The 12,883-nt window shown below is 35.0% G+C and overlaps 1 long non-coding RNA gene across 1 annotated transcript in view; it reads left to right on the top strand.

The window, feature by feature from the left end:
• Positions 1-12,883, top strand: part of LOC123001650 (uncharacterized) — a 43,041-nt gene that overhangs the window by 20,370 nt on the left and 9,788 nt on the right. Inside the window, exon 4 of the long non-coding RNA XR_006410743.2 lies at positions 6,710-6,861. This is a non-coding gene — a long non-coding RNA (uncharacterized LOC123001650). The remainder of the gene's footprint in view (positions 1-6,709; positions 6,862-12,883) is intronic.

The raw sequence follows: 12,883 nt of genomic DNA, 5'->3' as shown, positions 1-12,883 counted from the left end.
GGGAAACTCACCCAGACCGGTAACCTCCTTAGATTTGAGTCCTCTTCAAAATCAGTCTGCTTTTCTTTACTTTCCAGATCCCTATCTTTTGCCTAGACATTGTAGTTGCTATCTGTGAGATGATGGTTTATTAAGAAATCAGTTTTCTATACTGAAAGTAGAATTCCTCCTTGCTCTTTCTGAAAAATTAGCAAATGTCTTCTAGGTTCTCATTTTTTCCTATATTTTGACTATATTATCATTATATTATTTGACTATGTATGTATACATATGCATATAAATATATATATGTATCTGATATTAAAAAAATTGGTGAGGGGCAGTATGTTTTTACAAATTCCTCTGTGGGAGAGTTATTGGCCCAAGTAACTTGATCCACTCTCACTGAATGGGTAAGTCCTCATACGATTTCCAGAGTATGTTGGCAGCCTATGTAGGTTCCCTAGATTAGCTAAAAACTCTGTCTCTCGAGGATATAGACTACCCAAGTAGTAAAACTATGGAATCCTAGACTTCGTTCTCTTTGGTATATACGATTAGACTCCAAACTAAGAGGAATCCTCACTAAAATAACAATTGTCTAAAATGGGATTAATATAATTATCAGACTGATCCTGTGCAACAGTTGAGAGCGCCCTTGAGTGGGGATGAGGTTCAAATCCATTCACGTCTCAACCTCAGTGTGGTGCCACCTGGTGGTGTTTGTCAGATTCAATGTAAATATTAATACAGATTTTTGGTTCGGTGGGTTCTTAGAGTTTCCACAACTCTAGTGTCAAGTGATTCATTCCACGAGTCTTCCTGCTAATGGCCCATATTTCGAGGCATAACAGAAGAGACCTGCATCGAGCACGGGAGCTCTAGGGCCCGATTCTGTCCTACTTCTTCCTGACTCTGGGTTGCATTTTGTTTACCCACCTGTACTGGCCATCCCCTTCAACTACCCCTTTATTTCCCTCCACAGAAGTTAAAAATTTTAGCTTCCCCAGATTGAGAACTGGATGTGGGCTGAAAGCAGACGTTTATCTCCAGTCTTGTCATGTCAAAAACTTTATTACAATAAGATTGATGATGGGGGGGTTAATTTGATATTCCCAATCCAACCTCCAAACTTGCAACGATAAATTTACTAGAAATGATGCCATGATTGTAATACTTCCTTAGGCAAATATTCCTATTTAAAAAATATAAGCAAACTTGACTCATCTAAAGTTTACTTTTGCAGAATGACTAAGCATTTTTCTATTAAGTCTCCAAATATAAAACCAACTAAGTCTAACTAACAGATGTTAGGTATAAGCTTCCACTTATCCCCAAGAAAGTTATATAACCTATGGTTTCCTTTGGGGCTCATTTGGAAGATGAACAAACCAAAGTCACCATAACTGGCCTTTTGCCTAACTACTCACAGCAAATCTCCTCTCCACATGCCCTCTCCCACCCTCCTAGCCAGTTAGAAGATTCACAGATTATCAGGTTTTCTCTTTTATTAACTTTTTCTCTTCCTGTTTGCTCCTTCTTCCCAACTTCTATTTTCAAGTAAGAGCAAAAGGACTCCACACACTGAGTTAGAAGTCAGTGAGAAAAATTCAGGTCACTGTAATTTTAACCACCTGTGCTGATCTTGCTGTTGTTATCACTTGGTTTAGACTACTCCACCCTTCTCTACCTGTGCTTACCTTACATGTAGCAGGCTGTCAGTGTCCCATCTTAGCTTTCTTTGCCACATTATCATCAGTTGTTTCAACTACTAGAATATCCTCTATATATGCTCACTCCTCTGAAACCCTAGTAAACTGATTTCTTTTTTTTAACCACTATACATGCTTTCTGCTATTGTTTAAGACAATTTTATATTCATGTTTGTTTAAGGTGATGTTGAGTGGTCAATATTGGGAAAGAGCTGACTAATGCAACAGACATGCAACTTACTTTCATCTATGAAACTCCTGGTATAATTAGAAGAGTATATACATGAACATTATTAAAGGATGTTATTTTATATGAAATAATCAGAAATATTTTCTAGGTATAGAAACACTTCTACACTTTGCATGTTTAAGAAATAATACTCGTATTGTCATTTTTGAAGTTAAACCAGTATCAAAATCCCAGTGTTAAGCTTAAGTGATATTTTTATAATACAAGCAGATTTAGTAAAAGAGCACTACATTCTGACAATGTATTCTTCTGGGATGGCATAATAACTATGTGTAAAATTCTCTCCCAAGTACCAAGATACATTACCTGAATAGAAGCTGAATTGCAGTAGTATTGTGATAATTACACCATGTAAGAAGCAGATTCATGTAGTGTTTTAAAGCACAAAGTGTGGGAGCTAGACTTATTGTGTTTAAACCCCAGCTGTGAGACACATTGTAGATTTTAGCTGTGAGATCTAGACCAGTTATTAATTTCTTTTACCTCATTTTGATTTTTCTCTGTCCAATGTGCCAAATAAGGGTTATTGCGAGGATTAAATGACTTAATGAGTAAAAGCATTTAGATGACCATGCCTGACATTTAATAAGTATAATATATATGTGCATTTACTATTATTATTATAAAAGATAAAATATAATGTATGTGTTCCTAGTTTTGTTATCATTATAACAATGTTATTGCTTTATAGAAACATATTGTATATATAGTAATGATACTATAACATATATAATTATATGCCAAAGTACAGAATGCATCGAACTTCTTCTTCTTCTTTTTTTTTTTTTTTTGAGTTCTGACAGTACTTGAATAACACTTCTGTAGGCAAGAGTATAGTGCACTTTCTCATTCATTTATTCGGGATAAGATGCCATTGCCTTGCATCGGGACCCAGAAGAGCACAGGACACAAGTGTCCCTCCACATGTAAATGTGTACATTCTCACAAAGTCCATTTGTAGCATTTGATAGCAGGTATTTTCCTTCTCTGCCTTTTTGACAGAGGACAGTATGTGAGTGCCTGAAGTGGTTGTCCCAGGTCACTCAGTTAATTGGAATAAAGGCCCCTCTGTCTTGTCATAAAATACAGTTTGCCAGCCACAATCCCTGCTACTTAGTGATCAAAAGCCTTTCTATGGAGAAAACACCATCAGAATTCCAAAATATATTACCATGGAAATAGTACATCAAAACTGCTCTATTCAACTGGATTTGAGCAATAGAGCTGTGATTCTAGGAGCCGTTTATGGCTCTTGGGAAAAAATCCTGATAAATCTCAGAATTTCATCAATCATCATGTTCATATTAATATTTGGTATCACCAGAGAAAAGTAATCTATGTTTTTCATCGTGGTAGATATAAAAACAGCAAGGAAATGCATGCAATGCTTACCAAATTTTGCAGTAAAAATCAAATGGGGGAGAAGAGCATTAGGAAATGTGTGAATACTTATAATATGTTGATTTGCATTTATTTTTATTTTATTTTATTTTTTTAAAAAATTTTGTTTATTTATTTGACAGAGAGAGACAGCCAGTGAGAGAGGGAACACAGGCAGGGGGAGTGGGAGAGGAAGAAGCAGGCTCCCAGCGGAGGAGCCCGATGTGGGACTAGATCCCAGGGTTCTGGGATCACTCCCTGAGCCAAAGGCAGACGCTTAAAGACTGAGCCACCCAGGCGCCCCTGATTTGCATTTATTGACCACTTCTTTTGGGGATGATCTGAAAAGTGAGGATTTTAAAGTTAGGAAAAGTAAAGTGTAATAGCTTCAGAGTGGAAATTAATTTTGAACATTTACAGAACAGGATGAGGAGATTCTGTCATTTGAATTAATTTTGTACAAAGTTCAAGTAAAAATTTAAATCTAAAAATAAAGAGGAAAATAATTTTTCTATTTAATTATCATGCAGGTAATTTGTATATTTTATATAAAGATATTTAAATTAGTCCAAATACACTCACCTTTACCTGCTTAGTGCAACCTTTCACGAAACCTAGTAAAGAGGCCCATTATTGTGTGTGTGAGAGAGAACACTGTCTTGGAAATTACCCTGGGATTTATATAGCTTGTAAGTAAACCACAATTAGGTAAAAACATCAAAGGATAGGATATTTATATTACAGTGACATCTATTAATAGGATGGCAATTTTTCTGCTTATGTGATCATTATTAAACTTGATAAGTATTTTGCTTACTGAGATATTGTAGGGATTATAATTGGATTATTTGGAATAATAGTACTATGTAAATTTCAGGAATCTTAATCATAATTTAAAAAAACTTATCATGTAAACCATTTCAGAAATTAGCTTAGTAAACCTGTAAGATTAACAGTAATTCTAAGTAAATAGAATAATACAGATAACAGTTTTGTTACTCAGTCTCTAGCCAGAGACATTCCCAAAATTTCTCAAGCTTTTTTTTGTTGAGAATATTTCTAAAAAAAAATTAATAGTGTATCTTTTTTACAAAATAATATGAACAAGATTATTTCAGGTTTGGGGATCTAGTAATAGTACAAGGTCACCATTATTACAGTTCTTCAAATAATAGATATAGAACTAATGGTAATAATGGTGACTTTGTATTGTTATTACATATTATATAAATAATATATGTAATTTCTTTATATATATTTTGCATATAAAAATTTTTCCTGTATATGTGTATATGTAAATTCTTTCTCATTCTTTCTATATGTATGTGTGTGTGTGTAATTTTTCCTTTTCTTTCTGTGTGTATATGTAATTTCTATAAACACATAACACATACAGGTTAGAAATTTAGACTGTGTTCCCTCTCTCTTTTTTTAGATTTTACTTTTAAGTAATCTCTACACCCAGTGTGGGGCTTGAACCCACAACCCCAAGATCAAGAACTGCATGCTCCTCCAACTGAACCAGCCAGGAATCCTTAGACTGACTATATTCTTTACCTGAGTAAAGATCCTGATACTCAGACTTTACACAGTTTAATTGAATCAGAGTCTGTAGAGTGGAAATCAGGCCAGTGAATTTAAAACTCCTCATATTTGAGACCAACTATTCTAAACATAACTCAAAATTACCTCCAGAGTCAAACAAATCCTTAATATTACCTTACTTCGTTGTCATTTTCCTACTTATAGTTTGATTGGAATTTCCAGTTAATCAGGTTTTACTCCAATGAATATAATGGCTTACATTTTAAACATTTTTTATTTGTTTCTCCAGCCCGCATTGCTAGCAAAAGATAGATTCCAAGTAGTTATGAGTGCCTGAATTATAAGTATTATACTTTCCGTTTAAATAACAGAAATAGAACACCTGTGGAAGTTTGATGTAATATCTAATTATCTTTCAAATTTCGATATTTAGTTCATTTATAAATGTGTCCAAAACTTAGTGGCTCAAACAATAGAGATTTAAAAAAATAATAAACACAGAGATATGATTTCTCATAATCATATAGATTGTTCAGGTGACTCTTCAGCTCCTCTCACCTGGGCTCATGCATACTCAACCATCTAGATGAGGACTAGAAGAGCCAAGTCCTATTTACCAAAGCAGGTTACATGTCCAGCCCATACACAGGATAATAGACAAAAGACTCCACCTATTGATGGTGGGAACAGCAACCAGTAATGTCATACTGCAGGAGGTGAAATTGGTTAGGAAATATTATTATAATGATCTCCCACAGATAAATATGTTCCAATACTCAAACACTCAGTTTGCCTACACTTTCAAATTTGCCTATGCACAGATTAACCAACTTTGAAAGCAAAATTTCACTCAATCCACCAATAACATGCTGATCCAACGGATGCATTAGTGGCTCGGTGCTTCTTCCATTCTTCTTTTAGAATTATAGTTATCTGTTTAGTGCTCAAAATATGCACATGGTGGTCATTTCATCTGTGAAAACTTGGGGGACTTATTATTAATCATTATAACTGAGTACACATCCTTTCTCAGCATGACTCATAAATATCTTTGAGTTTTAAAGCTCTTTATAATAACATTAATTTAATCTGTAAAATGACATTGCTTGCAATAAATTCCATTTACAAATCTGAATAGGCAATGAATAGAAAGTGGTAGTGTCATTGCAAATTTTTGATGGAGACTGAAAAACAACAGAGCGTTGGAAAACATGAAAATATCTTCTTGCTTCTAAAAGACCCTGCAAAGCTGTGACACTGATGAAGATGGAGTTTGCTCAGATGGATTTGCCTCTGTGCCATTTACTGCCAAAGAAATGGTTATCCGACGAAAAATCTGTTATCGATTATTTAATTTAGTGTTCATATATTTAAATTTTATTCAGGTTAGAGTAATGTTGAAATTTGGGTTTCCCATCTTCACGTGCTGCTCTGTGGTTGACAACAAAAATGTTAAAAGAAAATCATCTTCGGAGTATAAAATGACCATTGGAAGGCTGATTTCCATTTTGTGGTTGATGGTTTCTTCTTAATATCTGATCATGCAATTATGTTTCAGCAAAGAATGAATCTTCTCTGTAAAGTAAGCCATGCCCAGAATATTGATGATTTAAATAAAACAATATCAAAGCCTTAAAAAGGATCTTCATTTAGAGATGGTTTTTGCCATGTAAAATCTATTCAAAGCTAGAGATCTTATCTCTCTTCACCAGGAAGAAATGTGTAAGAGGAAGGATTTGGTTTCAAATTGTTTGGTGATAATATTGTTGAAATCGAACTTGCTTTTTTTGTTTCCTTGCTATATTTTACATTGTAACATATAAACAAAGTAGTTATTTTTCAGAAACAAAGAAGTATCTTAAAACTACTCAACAGAATTTGAATCTTCCTGAAATGTGACCTACACATTTCCTGGCAGTGTATTGTTCCCAACCTTCATGCTAAACTTCTCTGTTAGACGTACAACTTGATGGCGATGTCGGATATGAAACTACTGTAAGTACTTTCCCTTTTAAATTTGAGTTGTCAAGTCACGTTATCTAGTTTATAGTACTCTGAATTATATTCAGTGCTTTCCCATTCTTTGCTAACACAACATCTCATAAAATCACATAGGGTAACATAATATGACAGTTAAATTTAAGAGACCTCTTATTTTATTTGAAATTCAACCAATGTTCCAATTTAATGGCAATAGATGATTAGAGAAGAAATGACATCCTCATTTCAGAGATATTTTTACTCCAATGTATTTTTAATGCTCTCATGTCTTTTATTATTTTGACAGGTTTTCAGAAACAGTTTCAGAAGCCCTTGTTTTGGGCCTGATTTTTATGAAGAGAGATAGGGACGTATTTAAAAGTTTTAAGAGCACGCTATTATAGTATATGATACTATTGGATGAAAAACATTTCTTAAATAGGTAATTTAAATATTTACCTTTTTGATCAAACTTCCTAGTAAAAACGCCTGTAAAATAACGAGGAGGCAAATAATTTCCTCTCAGTAATCTTTTTTCTTTCTCTTCCTTCCTTCTTTCTTTTCTTTCTTTCTTTCTTTCTTTCTTTCTTTCTTTCTTTCTTTCTTTCTTTCTTTCTTTCTTTCCTCCCTCCCTCCCTCCCTCCCTCCCTTCCTTCCTTCCTTCCTTCCTTCCTTTCTTTTTCCCCAGAGACAAAGAGAGTGCATGCAGGCAGCGCCGGGGGTCGGGAGTGGAGGGGCAGAGGGAGAGAGAGAGAGAATCTTAAGTTGACTCCACGCTGAGAACAGAGCCCTACAGGAGCTCGATTTCATGACCCTGAGATCAAGGCCCTGAGATCACACGCTGAACCGAAAGCAAGAGTCAGTTGCTGAGCAGACTACGGCGCCCAGGCACCCTGTCCTCTCAGTAATCTTTTAGATGTTCTACTTTGTATCATGCAACCTGAACCGGCTCAGAACTCAAGCAATAATTACTTTGAAAAGTTCTGATGATGTGGCACTGGCACTTACTGAGAAGGGGTTATGGTATGTAAGCATATGATAATATCTTTGATAATTAGAGGCAGAAGACAGACATCAAGTAACAAAAGATGCATAACCAAGATTGAACGTTGATTTTTAAGAAAATAAAATACTGTTCTTCCTGGACATTTTAAGTGCCTTAGAAGATATGATCTCTAAATAAACAACGCTTTTATGGGAAAACAAACACACCTTGGTACTTTCTATGTAGCAGTATTTTTGTACATGGTAAAATGCTGGAAACAGTGCATTCACATATATTGCACCCTGTGATCCTCACAAACGTCTGCAACATTTATTTCTCCCGTTAATCAATGAAAAACATGAAGATCTCCAAGGTTAACCGGCTCACCTATTCCACACAGCCACGTGGCAAGGTCAGCTGGCCCAGACCCAGTGATGATTTCAACTCGCTGCTTTACCATAGGCGGCAGGTAGGGATGTGTGCTGGTCTGACTCTCTTCTCATAGCGCATTATCCTGGACGCGTGATTAACCAAAACTCCAGGAGGTTTTAGGTTTTTGTTTGTTTGCCTGTTTGTCTTAAATGTCTATCATTTTATAGCACCTGTGCTTACATTTCGTGTGTAGGCTTCTTAGTCTCCTACTGCAGTAAAAATTTAAGTACTGAAAATTTATAAAGAGAACTGAGCCTCTGTTAGCAGGTGAAATTGGGAAGAGACAGATCCTACAGGGCAAAAGAGCCATCAGAACAATACAGGACTAAAATATCACCTGCTATTTACATAACAGCCTCTGAGGAGTTTAAAGCACATTACAAATCCAATTTGACTAATCCCAGTGAAGAGTGAGGCTCTGTGCAGGGAACTGCGAATGATCACCGCCCTCATTAACAATTTGCACTACACTGAAGAGGGACTGTGCCTTCTTCTCAGGTACCATAAATCTGTGACACAGCTGAGGCTGCTGGGACACAATCGAAAACTGGGTAATGAGGCAGAGAAAAGCAATGGGAAGAGGGAAGAACCTAAAATTACTAAAAGAAAAAAGAAGGAAAAAAACACCCTCTCCTCACCTCAGCAAGGCCTTCCAAAGGTCAGGTCTGCCATGACCACATGTCTGAGACTCCTGCTTCTCTCTCTCCGTGTCTGTCTTTAATACATGTTTGAATGTATTAAATAATTATAAATGACCGCTTTCAAGTTTTGCTCACTTCATCAGAAGATTAACACCTCAGTAATGTTCATAGTTTGAGGAGGACAAGATACCAACTCCAACAAGGTTTATCTTTAGTTTTTCTCTTCAAACTTAATTCCTTAAATAGTTAACAAATATAGTAGCTGTCTTTTCCGGAGCACCTCTCCAGTGACAGCCACTCTTAAGGTGTGCTTTTACTCCCTATGCCCTTTACCCCTCATTACAAACTTACAAGTATTATTTACATTCACATGATGGAATATTACTCAGCCTCAAAAAAGAAGGAAATCCTGCCATATGCGACAACATGGTTGAACCTGGAGGACGTCTTGCTAAGTGCAGTAAGGCAGACACAGAAGGACAAATACTGCATGATTGTACATGAATGAGGTATCTTAGCTAGTCAAATTTGTGGAAGCAAAGAATAGAATTGTGGTTTTTAGGGGCCAGGGGAGAAGGGACAATGATTTGCTAGTCATCAGGAATAAAATCTCAGTTATGCAAGATGAGAAAGTTCTCGTGAGCTGCTGTACAGCATCGTGCCTCCAGATAACACTTAAAAATGTGTTGAGGGTAGAGCTCATGTTAAGTGTTATTACCACAGTAAAATAAACATAAAAATAGACTATATACTCATTTTAAAGATGAAGAATCAGAGTTTCGGAGATGTCAAAGAAATGTCCCAGGGTTATAGAGATGATAGGTGGTAAGCCAGAACACACTGTGTCATTCAAGGTTCTCAAGATAAATATGAATAGAAACTGTAGATGGAGATTATAATATTAATATTATCTATACGATATATATTATTATATATACAAAATATATATGGAGAGAGAGAAAGAGAGATTTTAAGGCATTGTGTTATGTGATTGCTGCAAGTCCTAAATCCACAGTGTAAGGCAACTGGCTGGAAACTCAGATACGATTTGACCTTGCATTCTTTGATCCTAAATCTGTAAGTCAGGACATCAGGTGAAAACTCAGGAAAGATGTCTACATTACAGTTTTGAGGTAGAATTCCTTCTCTGAGAAACCTCAGGTTTTGCTGTTAAGGTCTTGGACTGATTGGATGACTGAGGTCCACCCACATTTTTGCAGATCATCTCCTGTCTTAGAGTCAAATGTGAATTACATCTAGAAAATACCTCCACAGCATCATCTAGATAGCATTTGACCAAGCACCATTGAGCACCATTTCCTAGCCAGGTTGACCATAAAAGCAACCATCACAACACCTAAAATCCAAAACCACATGCTAAAAAGTCACATGGCAATGCCTTCAATATCAGAAGTTTCTGGAGGTCAGTATCTTACCTATAATCATGGAATATAGGTTGTTGACATTCCAGTTACCTGTTTACTTCAATGCATTTTTTATTATGTGGTAAGTATGTGTGTGTACGTATGTACACATATGAATACATGTATACATATACATGTACATACTAACCGATTCAGACTGAGACTAGTAGCTGGCCAATCAAAATTAATAAAAAGTGAAAAAATCATAATTAATTTTTTTAAAAATGTTAACACATTTTAAAGCAAACAAGTTGTGATTTACATAAATTTTGTTGATTAGTAATTTATACTATCTTAGTGATATTTAGTGATATACTATTCAGCGATATACTATTTTACGGCATCTCAGACACTGTGTCCCCTTTGAAAACCATAGCAGAGCAGAGATAACGCAAAACGGTAGTCTAGCTTATTATAGATATTAATACTATCTGATTATGTATACTCATCCAAAATTTGCTCTACTAGTAAGTGCTTTTAATTTTTATATTGAGTAACACTTCCTTCTGGTGATCTCCTGAAATGGACCAATTCTAAATCTATGGCAGATGATAAGATCATTACAACTTGTGTTTGTGACCCAAGGGATAAAATACTCTAATATTTTTACAAAATCTCTGCTTGTGGAGACTTAGCTATGAACTTATATTTCTAGGGGCACCAGGGTGGCTCAATCTATTAAGTGTCTAACTCTTGGTTTTGACTCAGATCATGATCTCCACGGGTTCCACGCTCAGTGGGGAGTCTGCTGGAGATTCTCTCTCCCTTTCTCTCTCCCTCTTTCCCTACCCCTCTTCATGCTTGCCCTCTCTTACTCTCTCTCTAAAATTAAATAAACCAATCTTTTTAAAAATTATATTTCTATATAATTTTAATTCACCAAAAACGTATTTTCCCCTAAACAATGATGTGTTGAAAGGTATGATTTTCAGGTCACATTTTGTTTAGCTATTTTATTAATAAATGTCCCTATGTAATCTGTAAAGAAGATTTTTGTATCAGATTAATGCTTTAGTAATGAATTTGATGGCATTCTAATTATAATTAATACCCTGTTTAATATATTACAATAACTACTTCAGTTCCTTTAAAAACTTGTTAATATTTTTATTAAAACTGAGAGAAAAATCTTAGAAGCTGTCAATAGTTAGAAAGACATTTGCTACCATAAATGATTTCTATGATAATTACAAAAATGTGGACCTTAAAATATTATGTAAATTTTATTAAGTGACAAAGTCATGCAGGTTTTGAGAAATTACACCACAGTTGCTCATTAACAGGTCTACATTAATGTAAATCTCTTTAAAGATTTATTTTCTCATTGTTTTGAAGAACAGTAACTTTACTGATGTATTAATGACCTAATTGTGACTAGCTGATCCCATTTTCATTTGAAGGATCGTTCCCTTGATCCATTCAATAAATACTGTATATGGGAAAAAGGAATTTGGATTGATGGGCAAGAATTGTAATCACCACACACAGATTTATGGGTTGAGGGAATAATGTGATTATGCAAAGAAAAATGAAATGATGCTTATGGGCCATTGATGAACAACACGGAGTGTTTGTATTTAGTATGTTATGGATGTGGAAGGTGGCAGAAAGAATTTCATGAAATGTTCGTTGTCTTGTAAGTGTACAAGAATCAGAGTACTGGAACTCCTTGTGTTGTGCCTTTAAGGGGAATATTTTCTTTTGTCAGTCACAGAATAAGATGCACTGTTGAAGCAGCCGAATCTTTCTTTGGAAATTCTCCAGATTCATATTTCTAAACAATTTTAGTCCTCAGCAGTATGATTTGTGTCGGATTATATTGTTCTATAAATCACTGTCCAGGGAGATTCAGGAGCCAAAGATTAGTGTTATCTGACAATTCCTGAAACGGATAATCATCAAAATAATTTGAGTTGAATATCCTGACATCAAACAAATTATTTAAAACTTAATGGATGAGGTTGGAATTAAAATTGTCTCAATAATATGATATTTGGTTATTATATAAAGGAAGACAAAAAACTGAGCATAACACAAAGATGAATAAACTTGAGGACTAAATATAAACTGAGAGAGAAGTGGGTTGCCTCTCCAGAGTTTAGTGGACTTCATCAAATTTGCTGATCTAACCAAATTCACCTGAATTAACTGTCAAAATTGATTATCTTGTGAACAATTCATCCCGGAATGTGGATTTGTGTGTGATTTTGAAAACTAGGGATAGTTTGTTGGAAAGCTGAACTTCATCTTTTGCTATTTGCTTCTTTTTATTTTCGACATTTTTATTTCCAGAAATGTAAAGTAAACGAAATTTGCTAACATTTTGTTGATTTGCATGCGGTCACAGAGGTTTGGAATTTTTTTTTTTCCTGCCAGATAGAATATTTTAACTAGCAGCTATTAAAAATGTGCATTTTCCTTCAATAACTAGATGAAATTTTGTTTTCTCTACAGAAGTTCATATGACTTCCTTATGAGTTTAATCTTACGTTTTCAGAATTTCCTTAAAAAAAGGTCTCTGCTTCTTGTCACCCTAATTGAGTAATTTGTAATTG

Source organism: Ursus arctos, unplaced genomic scaffold (assembly GCF_023065955.2).
Source record: "Ursus arctos isolate Adak ecotype North America unplaced genomic scaffold, UrsArc2.0 scaffold_1, whole genome shotgun sequence".
NCBI classification, from domain to species: domain Eukaryota; kingdom Metazoa; phylum Chordata; class Mammalia; order Carnivora; family Ursidae; genus Ursus; species Ursus arctos.
This window is presented reverse-complemented; position numbering and strand designations above follow the sequence as displayed.